At 42.5% G+C, this 13511-nt stretch overlaps 1 long non-coding RNA gene across 1 annotated transcript; it reads left to right on the top strand.

Annotated features, from left to right (window-relative positions):
* The first annotated feature begins 8315 nt into the window (after positions 1–8315).
* LOC308585160 lies at positions 8316–12384 on the top strand. The gene is made up of 3 exons (XR_014007094.1): positions 8316–8570; positions 10653–10731; positions 12032–12384. It is a non-coding gene; the product is annotated as an uncharacterized lncRNA (long non-coding RNA).
* The last annotated feature ends 1127 nt before the right edge of the window (positions 12385–13511 follow it).

Below are 13511 nucleotides of genomic sequence, written 5' to 3'. Positions count from 1 at the left end.
GGATGGATTTTGCAGTGACAGAATCCATTGGTAAATTTTCCTGCATGAGGATTATTGAAACAAATGAGAGCTGGAGGAGAACGCAGTTGCACACCTCTCATTAACTCCAAAGAAACTTGCACAGGAAAACTTGCCAGTGGGTCCCTATCCAGGTGATTTGGCACCCAGAGCCTCATTTTCTGCCTATAGTTCTGCTTCATATTCTCTTTGGTTTTGGCAAGCTGAGTATCTCACAGTGCCATTCACCTGACTATGGGAGCTCCTGCCAGGAGGGCAATGAAGATATTTAAGTGGTAGAACATCTGTTTTGCACGTAGAATGTCACAGGTCTAATCCCCATCATCTCTGGGTACGTCCTTTGCCTGAAACCATGGAGAACCACTTTCACTCGGGGATCATCCACACCTCTGCTGCTTCCCCAATAGGAAAACCGATGGTTTAGTGTGGAATTGTGAGGTTGGATCCAAGAAACCATTGGTGGATGAGGCGATTTGAATGGTTCTAAGCCGAATTCAACACCATATGCACCAGCTTGTGAAGGTGACCGGGAGGGGGAGGGGGAGGCAACATCCCACATGTGAAGTTGGGAGAAGCCAGGGACAAATCTGAATGTGGTGGACACGTGGCTCAATGGTCAGTAGCAGATCCTCTGCCATTGTCTTGGTGCCACCACTAAGCAGGTTGCCTTGACATGCCTTCCCCTCCATAGCAGCAGCAGGAGGAGAAGCCCACCAATGGAGGTACACTGTACTTGGCTCTGCTCTTCAGCTCTGTGCTTTTGGGGCATGGGGTCCCTGGACCCTACCCCAAAAAAATAAGGGGGGAAAGAGCTCGGCTAGCAGAGTGGGTTAGGAGGAAATAATGGGGGCACATTTGGGATCTAGTCTCCATTGCAACTCAGAACTACCACCTGCATGAAGCTATCTAACCCCTTGGATGGCTTTAAAAGAGGATTGGTTAAATTCATGGGGGATAAAACTCTCAGTGGGTACTAGCCATGAAGACTATTGCTGGAGGCAGTAATGCTTCTGAAGACCAGTTGCTGGAAATCACAGGCAGGTTCCCCACAGGCCACTTGCTGACCATCTGTGAGAAGAGGGAGCTGGACTAGATAGACCGTGGGCCTGTTGAAGCAGGTGCTTCTCATGTCATTTTTAAAAGAGGGATATTATTACTTAGAGGCAGAATAAAGTATGTGCACCACATATGGCCAGACCTCTTGTAGTAAAGGGGGGAGGTTTTTTTAAAATAAATAAATCATGCAGAAAATCCCCAGTGGAACAACAGAAGTGCCTTCAGTGCAAAGCCTGTTACAAATAAATAAATGTGAAATCAAAAAGCAATAAGACCTAACAAGAAGCATTTTATAAACCCGTAAAACATCCCTTGTGCTGTTAACCTCATAACACACTCGAAGCATGAATAAATGATCCATAAAGTAAGACTTGCTTGGCTTATTTGTGTAATTAATTAATAAAACATTTTTTAAAAAGGGGAATTTTAATGGGTGGTGTTGCTATGTGGTTTCCCCTATGGTTAAAAAAAAAAGTTGCATAAATGCTTAGCGGTCGACAGCAGGTTTCACTTAGCTGTTCCTTTCCATTTGTCATAGGTTGCCAGTCATCTGGGGAAGTTGCCTTAGGGAAAAGCCATAACTCAGTAATAAGAGTGCTGACACTGTGTACAGATAATCCCAGATTCCATCTTTGACACCTGTTAAAAGAATGTTAGGTATCAAGCTTTAGTACAGGAATAACCAATGTTTTTACTGAACTAAAATTCCCACCACCAGCAGCCAACATAGCCAAGGGTCAGGGGTGATGGGGGTTGTAGTTCATCAGCATCTGGAGAGCCCAACATTGGCTATCCTGCCTTAGACTGCAGGCCCCAAAGAGCCACCAGGAACTAGGGGTGAGAGGACTTGACTTGATGGATCAATGGTATACCTCAGTACAAGGCAACATAATATAGTGGTACCTCGATGCTGGAAGTGAGAGCTGGACCATAAAGAAGGCTGATCGCTGAAGAATTGATGCTTTTGAATTATGGTGCTGGAGGAGACTCTTGAGAGTCCCATGGACTGTAAGAAGATCAAACCTATCCATTCTGAAGGAAATCAGCCCTGAGTGCTCGCTGGAAGGACAGATCCTGAAGCTGAGGCTCCAGTACTTTGGCCACCTCATGAGAAGAGAAGACTCCCTGGAAAAGACCCTGATGTTGGGAAAGATGGAGGGCACAAGGAGAAGGGGACGACAGAGGATGAGATGGTTGGACAGTGTTCTCGAAGCTACCGACATGAGTTTGACCAAGCTGCGGAAGGCAGTGGAAGACAGGAGTGCCTGGCGTGCTCTGGTCCATGGGGTCACGAAGAGTCAGACACGACTAAATGACTAAACAACAACACCTCGATGCTGAAATGACTTTCCCCTTGAGGTATGCCTGGGACCAACATGTAATAATAAATTAGAAATGCACTAAAGTGGCAAATAGGAATTAAACGGAGCTATAGGATGTTGGGATCTGTTGGGGGTGATGTGTCTCTTAATAGCATTATAGGAATTAAACAACTGAAGAGCTAAACAAACAAACAAAATTCCAGCCCAGTGATTTGAGTGTGCATGCATAAGAGTTGCCCTGAGTCATGTTTCTGGGAGAGCGATCCCACAGCAAGATCCACCAAGATGGGTTGGGTTAAGACACTGTGGATCTCCAGCTCATCTGAAAGGTTCCTGCTACTCCAGTGTAACTTGCTGTTTTTGGCCCTGCCGGAGATATGCTGGAACATTTCGCCTGTCCTGGCTCAGCTGGGAAACAGCCTTCTAAGCTGAGTCTGAGATGTGTCAAGCCCTGAAAAATGGGTTTTCGGTTGGTGTGGCAGTGGGGACCAGAAAAGGGGGACTTAGGCTGGATCCCAAGCCCATTCAGCTCAGCCATGTGACCCGGCAACCTGGCATAAGCAGTAGTCCTACTCTAGAATGGAGACAGTCTGATGTACTTTGCCCCAACTTAACTTCAGCTTCTTGCATTGCATCTGTATCTGAGTTCAAGCAAAGTTTTTGGTTCATAAGAAAGAGCAAAACTCTGGGCAACATCTTTATTAAAAGCCAAGCCAAATCGTCCCAAAATGGGGGAAAGTGTCATAGGACAAATGGAAACGAAAAGAACTTCTGCAACTAAGCCGCTAGACTCATGCCTCCTGGAAATTCATCTCAACCGTGTTTCCTCGCTTGTTACCTCAGTTTACCTGCAATCGCAGTGTTTTGCTACTGCTCATCTAACAACTCCCTGTGCTTTGGTTAAGTGATTTCAATAGTGCTGAGGTTACTCGCACATGCCTCGAAGCAAACTGCAAAATATGCTGACTTGGTAGAATCCAGAGAACAAAATGAATGTCAGCTCCTCCAGGTCAAAGTAATATGTGAAGCTCAGACACCACCTTTAAAAGTTCTTGATATTTAAGTACACTCTTGAATGAATCTTTCTTTCAAGGATGCTTTGTACTTGGTGGGTCTGTGCAAAGTAGACGTGCCGTTGCTATGGAATCCCATAATTCAGGAGGCTTTTCTAATGCACAAATAGTTGAGTGGCTTTATGGGATGTCAGTGATTGGTGAATTGGCTAATTTTAGTTTCTTGTTATTTTTAATCTTCAGTTCATCAGTGCATGATAAAAAAACACCCCGAAAAACAAAATTAATACACATTTTGTGCACTTTTCTCTGAAACTATGATATTTGAATACATATTTTTGCAAGCTACATTCAATAATGTAATGACTTTTTGTACATTGTTTTCATGTTGAAAGCTCAGATTTAATTTGGAAACAAACAGTTAGGGAAACGTCATGAAAATGGAATAAGTTGTCATGTGAATGCAACCCAAGTGGAGTCAAAACCCAATACAATTTAAAGTTAAAAATGCCAACCTGGCTGCCAAAGTGTAGAATCATAGAACTGTAGAATTGGGAGGAACCCCAAAGGCCATCTAGTCCAACCTTCTGCAATGCAAACTTTAGTTGAGTTTAGAATCCCAACTAAAGCATCTGTGACAGATGCCCATCCAATTGTTGCTTAAAAACCTTCAAGGAAGGAGAGTCCACAATCTCCTGAGGGAGTCTATTCCACTGTCAAACAGCTCTTACAGTCAGAAAGTTCTTCCTGGTGTTTAGTAAGAATCTCATCTTTTGTAACTTTAAGCCATTGGTTTGGGTTCTAACCTCAGGAGCAGGAGAAAACAAGCTTGCTCCATCTTCCCTGTGGCCGCCTTTTATATATTTGAAGATGGCTATCTTATAGTCTCCTCTTAGTCTCCTCTTTTCCAGGCTAAACATGCCCAGCACCTTCAACCGTTCCTCATAAGTCTTGATTTCCAGACCTTTTGATCATCCTGGCTGGCCTTCTTTGCATACATTCCAGTTTCTCAATACCCTTCTAAAATTGTGGCTCCCAGAACGGGACACAGTATTCCAGGTCTGGTCTGACCAAGGCAGGTGATCAGGTTGACTCCTGAATGTCTCATGTAATGTTTAAATTCATTACTGAATGCAAGCTCTACCATTTTTCACAGGCTCTGATCCACCTGATGTCACAAGTCATGTGGTGATGGACAGAGGGTCAGGGTCACCCACCTTTTAAATGTGGCCCATGGAGCAGGTGGCCAGTTTTTTTATTTGGCCCATCCCTGACCTAACTAAGCAGTGCAGTCAAAGATCTAAGTGAATGCAATCTGTACTGCAGCCTAGCATAAAACACAAAATGCTTAAGCCAAACACTGCCAGCTCCATGAAACAAGTCTAGTATACTAATTTTTGCAAATGCAACTGGACCATGTACACCCAATGTCATCCAGAACGCAACATGGAACATGTACTTTCAGAATAGGCTTGGGGACTTTAAATGCCCCCCCCAATAGACAAATAAAATAAAGAAGTTATATTTTTGTGTGCAGAAGGGGTGCAGACTCCATCTCTTATTTTAAATTCTCTTCTCCACAGGAGTTTCAGGGAATCATGAAGCATTAAGATGAAAGGATTTGCAAACAGAAAGATCATCTGTTATTTAAAATGAGCCCATTTTACAATGTTCCCATTCACCAGATATCGTTTCCAGTTGACAACTAATCACATACATCATTTTCATTAATTTATACAGCAGATTAGTTATAATCTATAGATTTGCAGGGAAGCACATTTATGGAGCCTGACTCTGATTGAACATTCCTTTGATTGATGATTTAATACCACTTTCCCTTCAGAAATTAAGCAAATAAATTGGCTATAAATTTTATATGAAAGTGAAATGAAGCTGTAATGGAAGCGATAATGCACAAACATACGTGTCGGATCCTAGTTGTTTTGCATAACATTCAGCCCTGAGGAAGAGTTCAGGAGAACTTGAAATCTTTGCACACTACACACTATTTTAGGTGAGCTTCATGAGGCTTTTGGAGTATCAGGTGACTCGATCAGCTGGTCAGCAGACCCACATATGCCTTATGTGATGTTAGATGTGAAGAAGGATTGATTGTTAAACCACTCTGAAAATTGCAGCTGTGGGAAAAGAATAGGGGTCTCCTAATAGCTCTCAGCTCCCTTAACAAACTACACCTCCCAGAATTCTTTGGGGGATGTTTAACATGGTATCAGAGGACTTTAAATGTATAGTGTGAATCTGGTCCAGGGGGGTAGCACACATACTCACAACCCACAGGCCAGGGGTCAACCTTGAAAGGCTATTTGATGCACTATAGTCCAATGAGGTAGTGTACCTTTGGGGGAACAGCAATCTCCTGGGAAACCATCAGTGAGGGTGAAAAAGCTGAGAAAATAATTTGGTTTTGGGAACCATCTACCAGCTCCTGGGAGTGGGATTTAGAAAAAAAAAGGCGCTGCTGGTAATTGCACTGCAAACCTTTAGCAGGGATTGACAACCTGCTGTTGTCAGTAGTAGGAGTTGCTGTCCTTAGTATGAAAAGTTGCCACTGTCGGGCACTGAGTATATTCAATGTTGCTAAGGGAAGCAAAGTTTTGGCTTCTGGAGACTAAAAACGGCTGTTTGGAGAAGCAGCAAAGCATGGATGTTCCAACTTCCTCAGTTATTAGAGAATATGTGGCATTGCATTCTAGATTAAGGATGCTTTCACATATCTGGAAAAAAGTGCATTTTGGGATATTGTTAATTTGTGCCGGAACCATTTTTAAATAATCAAATTGATAGTTTAGTCAATTGATCTTTTGCATTCAAACACAGATCGGATCCCACGGGCTGGCTGGGGGCAGAGGAATGGTGTGAGGAACCAGCTGGGAAACCCATAAGGGAAGAAGGCTCAGAGTTAGGGGATTGTTGGTGGGACAATGATGAGTGGTCAGAGGGAGAAGATTGGAAGGAAGAGGTGGTAGAAGCTGAAAAGACAGAGATGAGTCTGGCTGGTGAAAAGGTTGTCATGAAGTAGTGATCCAGTGAGCAAGTATTGCTTGGTGGGGACCCTCAGGCAGGTTGCAACAATTAGTCCCCAAAGTGGGAGCAAGTGATGGGGCTGGCTGGTTGCCAGCATTCCCCAGACCTTATAAATCTTTGAGTTAACCTGCCAGGGGAGGGAGAGAACATGCCATGTTTTAGACTTGCTGTTTGATGTTCTGTAGCTGGTGCCAGAGAAGAAGCCTGGTAACCCATATGGTGCCTGCGTGTGATTGATCAGTAGCTATGAGGGAGGACTCAGGAAAGTCCTTGACACAGGTGTCTCTCCTTCATGATGTGACAAGCTCTCTTCCACCTTAGTCTCCCAGAACCAGGAGAGGCATGAGGAGGTTAGCTTCACACAGGCACAGTCTCAGATTGCTTGGGGCAAACACTGGAAGGGACTTAGGCAGCTGTGGGAAGGTGGGAACCTTCAGTCTCAGCAACTGCTTCATGGGGCCAAGACCTGCCAGAGATGAGTTGCTGTGCTAATAAAGAGTTAACTTGTGCAGTGTGATTTACTGCTGGCTTGCTCCTTTCATAGAAACATAGTAAACTAATTTATATGAAGTTAGACAACTGGCCCCCCCATGTCTTGTTGGAGGGTCCCAGGTTCATAATACGTGCAGAAGGTCCCAGATTCAATAACTGGTGTCTACAGGTAGAGCTGGGAGGCTGTTTGAAAAACTGGAGAGCTGCTGCCAGTCCTTGTAGATGATACTGAGGAAAATGGACCTGGTCTGGCTTGGTGCAAATCATCTTCCTGTGATCATTTTTTTAGTAAATGACAGATGCCAAAAAGAGTTGTAGTTTATGTGTGTGTTTTCTCCCCTACCAGTTAATATAATTTTCCCTTGTAGTTTAACAAACAACTTTCTCCATACTGCTCTCAACACATTCACACAGGAAGTGTTTGCATGGGCAATTCTACAAAATAATTATTTGCTCTCTCTCTCTCTCTCTCAGAAAAAAACCCGGCCTCTGCAATGTAAGCAAATAGAAATAGCAATCCTAAAACAGCAAATATTGTTTCTTTTCTCTCTTTTTTTGCATTGCCTCATCAGCTTAAGCATTTTATGAGACTCTTCCTTTTATCAAAGACACATTTAAATCAAGGAAATGATTTTTTAATACTAGGGCAGAAATTAATTTCATGCTTCCCCTAGCAAATGCCTACTATCAAGAACTGAGTAAACAAACATTTGCACATCTGCTACTGTTAAATGAAAGCAGAATAAAATAAATTGTAATGGGAGCTTGATCTTAATTTCTGTACTGCTATTCTAATGTGCGACTGCATATGCCTTGCCCAGAGTTTGTGGAAACTATAATGAAACTTTGGCGACCTTTTGGCAGTGGAATCACATTCAGTGTGACTCTGACCTTTCAGGAGTCGGTTATTTCTTGGTTCAGGAAGAGAGCTGCACATGTTCCAGAGGCAATCCTCCTTGCTGCATCAAGAACCGCATGCAAAATGGGCTACTGCATATACAAAGTCACAATTAGCTCACAGCAAAGCTGTCCGTGCCAATCTGATCAGTAGTGCTGGCTATTTGTATGAACAAATAGTCAGACAGCTCACTGCAGCACTCCCACCAGGGGCCATCTTATTTATTGTTTATTTCTTATTTAAATTCATGAACCTTGGACCCTTGGAATGGCTGAAAGCAATATACAATTAAATGCAAGGGGCAAATTTGAGATCTGCACCCATTTATTTACACAACTGCATAGAATTAGAGAACCATGAAGTTGGAGGGTATTTTGTAGGTCAGATAAAAGAAAGTGTTTATTCACACAGTGCATTGTTTAACTATGGAACTTACTCCCACAGGAGGCAGGGATGGCCACTGTGGTGTTTGCCCGTTCTTTTGAAAATGTCTGTACAGAGGGAGAGAAAGAGTTAATAGGTAGACCAATAGAAAAGCCAGAGGCGGAGCCTACCTGACTATAAAAGGGCTTAGCCCGAGGTTTAGTTAGTTTGTTGGTTGGTTGGGAAGAGGCAGTTGGGGAAGCAGTTGGAAGACTGATGGAAATAGAGAGACAGTTAGTGCAGTTGGTCCTCGTGTGAGGGGAAGTGGAAGAGTTAGGGGCAGGATAAAATAAGACTAAGAAGGTAAAGAGTAACAACGTTTTGAATGCATTTAAAGTTTATTTGTGTTTGCAATAAACTACAATCTTCTGTTGGGAATCAAGCCTTTATCAGGAGAAACTGGCCACTCTCCAGGCACCCGGCTTGATCTCCGGTTGACCTCCCTGTCTGCATTCCCCGGCAGGATACAGGCTAGGTCGCGATAGGCGATCCTTCTCAGCGTGAGAAGAACACCCCCCCGCTTTCCTGCCCCCCCCCCCGGGCAGGGGAAAGAGATAGACAGAAACGTATTTACATGCCTTTATTTCTGTCTTTGCAGCGTTACAAAAATCATGACTGCTCTCTTCAAACTCCAACAGCCGAGAGACAAACTCCTCCTGTACTTCCTGTACAGCTCATATTACACTCTGAGCTAATTCCGGTGCTTCGCACTGTGAATAGACTGTCCCTCTGTTTCCCACGGAACAGTCCCAACATTCCCATTATGTTTTGCTTTCAAGCTACCAGCTCGTGGCCGCATTGCTTCTATATCGTAACATCTTCATTGTTAACTTAAGAACCTGACTGAGACTAAGTGATTTACAGGGGAGGACCTGGTTGGTGGCAGCGGATTAGTGGTGTACGGGTCAATAGTCCATGAGGTGACCAGGGGTTCCGTACGAATGCAGTGCATTGTTTAACTATGGAACTCACTCCCACAGGAGACTGGGATGGCCACCAACTGGAATGGCTTTAAAAGAGGATTGGATAAATTCATGGAATGGTTCCTAGCCCAGATGGCTATGCTCTGTCAGCACCATTAGAAGCCTCAATACTTCTGAATAACTGTTGCTGGAAACCACAGGAGGGGAGAAGTCTCTTGCACTTGGGTTCTGCTGGATTATTTACCACAAGAATCTGGTTGGTGACTGTGAGAACATGATGCATGTCTCTTCTTGTGCTTTATGTTCTTATGTCATCCTCTCCAACTCTCCTCAGTCCAGGAACTCTAGAGCGAGATCATGCCTGACAGCTGAATTTCCAGTGGCTGACTGAGGAGACATTACCATTTCTTTAGGCAGCCCTGTTTAGGGAAGCTTTTAATGTTTGATGTATTTGTGTATTTTAATATTTGGTTGGAAGCCACCCAGAATGGCTGGGGAAGCCCAGCCAGATGAGCGGGGTATAAATAATAAATTATTATTATTATTATTATTAGTAGTAGTAGTAGTAGTAGTATTAGTAGTAGTAGTAGTAGTAATTTATTCCAGCAAGTAGTTAAACATACAGAAGCAATAAGAAGCAGTGAGGAGACAAGCCCAAAGATTTTTGCTTCATGTTTCTTGCTTCGACCTAGGGGCTCTTATTTATTCTGCCTCAGGACCTAACATTAGACAGAGTGAAGTGCCCGCCTCAGGTGACTGAGTTTGGGTGTCATGAAAGGGTGGCAAATTGTTAGCTGTATCGATGAAAGCTTTGGGGATTTTCTGACTTGATCGCCAAAAAAACTTGACCAGCCTTGGGTACTATGCACCTTGACTAAGGTGTGTGCATGTGTGCAGGGGCATAAGAACTGAAGAAGAGTCTACTCAATCTAGTCCAGCATCTTGTTCTTACATTGGTCAGCTAGATGCCCATGGGAAGCCCAAAATCAGGACCTGAGGGAAACAGGCCTCTCACCACATAAGATCTCCAGCAACTGGCATTCAGATTCATACAGCATTATCCATGAATTATTCTAATCTTCTTTTAAAGCCACCCAAGATGGCGGCCATCACTACTCCTTGTGGGGGTGAATGCCATAGTTTAACTAGGTGCTATATGAAGAAATACTTTCTTTTGTATGCCCTGGATTTCCCAGCATCTGGCTTCATTGAGTTCCCTGGGTTCTAGTGTCATGAGACTGGAGAGCAGAGGCAATTTCAGGCTTCCTCAACCTCGGCCCTCCAGATGTTTTGAGACTACAATTCCCATCATCCCTGACCACTGGTCCTGCTAGCTAGGAATCATGAGAGTTGTAGGCCAAAAACATCTGGAGGGCCAAGGTTGAGGAAGCCTGTTCTATTTTCTAATGTGATGGGCCTAAGTAGGTTTTGCTAATGTACTGACATTTTATTGTTTCTTCAGTCCATGTCAAGAAGGCCATCTCAAGAAGATTTACTTCAGGCAATACCATGAGGGGAAATAGATGAAGGCAGAAACTAAGGTCGGAATGCTGTAGCAAGCTTTTTTGTGTTTTTTTAAAGTGTTGTTTTGCTTTGTTCCTGGAACTGTACATCCAAAGCAGAACTATTTGCAAAATATTCCACATTTGCTACTTTTTACCTTTGTCATTTTAGTGTCCCATATTATTAGTGTCCCATATTATTAGTGTCCCATATTATGAGACACTAAAATGACAAAGGTAAAAAGTAACAAATGTGGAATATTTTGAGGGAAAACCTCATTTTTATTTTGCAGCTAAAATTAATTCAGCAAAAAAAACCACCTTCTTTTTTTTTAAAAAAAATCCAATGTAATTAGATCAGTGCTGATTTTTAAAAACTCCTGGCAATAGCAATTGATTTGTCAGTATTAAGATGCCTTTCAAATTTCTGGTTGCTTCAGTTTCAGTCACTATTGCAGTTAAACTGCTCCGCTGTTCTGAAATTAGAACCATTTAAATGATAAAGTTTTATAAGAACAACATCTTCATCTGTCATTTTTTATTGTCTCTAAATAGTGATCTGGCCCCGTCATTTTATGCTATAGGCAGGTGGCCGCATATACAATAAAATCCAATAAAATATTTTAATGCTGTTTAGTTATTTAATTAAGGATAATTTCCATTGTGTTTATTTATACCAAAGCTATTAATATGAATTCTTAAGTGAATGTATTTGTGTGTGGTAGTGTGTGTAGTTTCTCCAGTATCTGCATTTTTAGGCACACTATACCTGAATATGTTCATTTTTGCACACATTGCGTGCCTGAAAAACGGTACTGCAAAATTCAGGGAACTGTGAATTTTGAAGAATGGCTGTGTTGTTGTTTGCATATTGTTTTAGAAAGTCCAAATTAGGTATATTTGCCTTTCAGTGTGAACTGAATCAAATATATTCCCCCTCCTTACCAAAGCTGGCATTTAACCTGGTGTATGAAACTTTAAAGAGAAACAGCAAAAGGAAGGAACATGGGCTGCACAAATATTTCAAATTAAACAAGTTTTAAATGTAATAGGGGGAAAGTGTTGGACACAAATCTCCTGAATTGAAATGACTAACTTCCTGGATGGGTGAAACAGAGCATGGCATAAATCTTAAATAAAATATGAAGACTCAAGAGGAATTTGTCTCTAGAGGATTAGTTGCATGCTCTATTTCCTCTCAATAAACATGCTTCAGGGTGATGGGCAATCACCTTTTTTTGAGTCAGTGAAGGTGTGCTATCTCTGTGATGCAGATATAGTCAATCATCATAAACCTGTTGAACTAGGTACTTCAAATGTAGTGTCTATTGTTTTGCAGGTAATTCAATCAGGATGTTGAAAGAGTGATTTCCATTCATTGCACCAACGGTCTGAAAGACGGATGGTTTAATTAATCCAACTACATTCCTATAAATAAACAATGCAGGGCAGTTAACAGGCTACTTTGCTCATAGTATTATAGATTTTTTTGTTAGCATTCTTGAGGAGTACCATTTCGTACTAGATCAATTCAACCAAAGGCTGGCAATATATGATTCCACCATGCCACTTTCAAGAAATGACAAGAACAACCATTACAACAAGAAAAGAAAAACATGCCAATGTACATACTATCTACTGATTCCAACCTAATTTTAAATTAAACATTCAACTTCTTTCCCCCCACAATGACCATTGGTGATATGAGTTTTCCTTCTTCTTAAGAGTTTTTTACTAGTTGAGAAAAACTCTATGCCCCGGGGGTAGCCTATCATGTTTCGCTGCCTGAAGCAAAATGGGGAGATGTTGCCCCCCACTTCCCTGTTGAAGCCTTGCTTATTGCCATTTGGTACAATAGTGGCAAACGGGAAGATGTTCTGAGGCAGATTCCATGGGGACAAAATAGTGGTAAAATTGCCCACCCTATGCAGGAGTCACGTATAATTCCCCAAGCACTGCAAGATGAATATGGCATAGGAACAGACCTCAAATTTAACTGAATGCGCTTCTCCATTCCTTTGCAATTCCTCAGAGCAGTAAATTGTGTACTGAAGCTTGTTGTTTGGATCCACTCTATGAACATGGTTCCAAAAAGCAGCTGCTAAGGTTTAGTTGCCTTCTGCACCAATGGTTTTGTCATTTGAGGATTGAAATGGGTTCTCCGCCCCCGCCCCCTCTTTTCTTGGCATTCAAATCTACAGTGCTCCATGCTTAACTCAAGGCCTTTGAGCATATATAGCAAAACGAGCAGAACTGAATCCAGAATTAAAGCAGGGCAAAACAAAATCAATATTGATTTTTGTTTAAACAAAACAAAACTTTAATTTTCTAAGAAACGTTCACCCGGAGCGTTGCCAGAGCCCGAGTGAGTTAATCCATATTTCCAGATTGCAAAGGATGACATAGCAGACATCTCTGCCTGCCCACCCCCTTTCCAAAGAGTAATTACTTTTGCAATCACCAGGTGGGTGATGGGAACCAAACAGACATGTTGGAAAGGCCCCGTGTGCTATCGATTTTAGGGCCATTGTAGTACTGTTGAAGTGCATTGATGATCAGTTATCAGAAGATCATCTACTGAGGTTCTCTTCTATAACAGGAACGAGAGAGAGAGAGAGAGAGAGAGAGAGAGAGAGAGAGAGAGAGAGCCTTCTCTATAGCCAACTGGACTGGTGAGGCAGAAGTCAGGGAGACCAACAGTAGGTAGAGGCAGATACCCCTCCTGATTGATTGTAAGGAAGAACTTGCAATGTAGAGTATTCCTGTTCAGGAGACTCCATACTATTCCCCTTCCATGGCCACTGAGCATGCTCAGTCCT

Source organism: Podarcis bocagei (genome assembly GCF_964188305.1).
Source record: "Podarcis bocagei genome assembly, chromosome: 4".
Lineage (NCBI taxonomy): Eukaryota > Metazoa > Chordata > Lepidosauria > Squamata > Lacertidae > Podarcis > Podarcis bocagei.
This window is presented reverse-complemented; position numbering and strand designations above follow the sequence as displayed.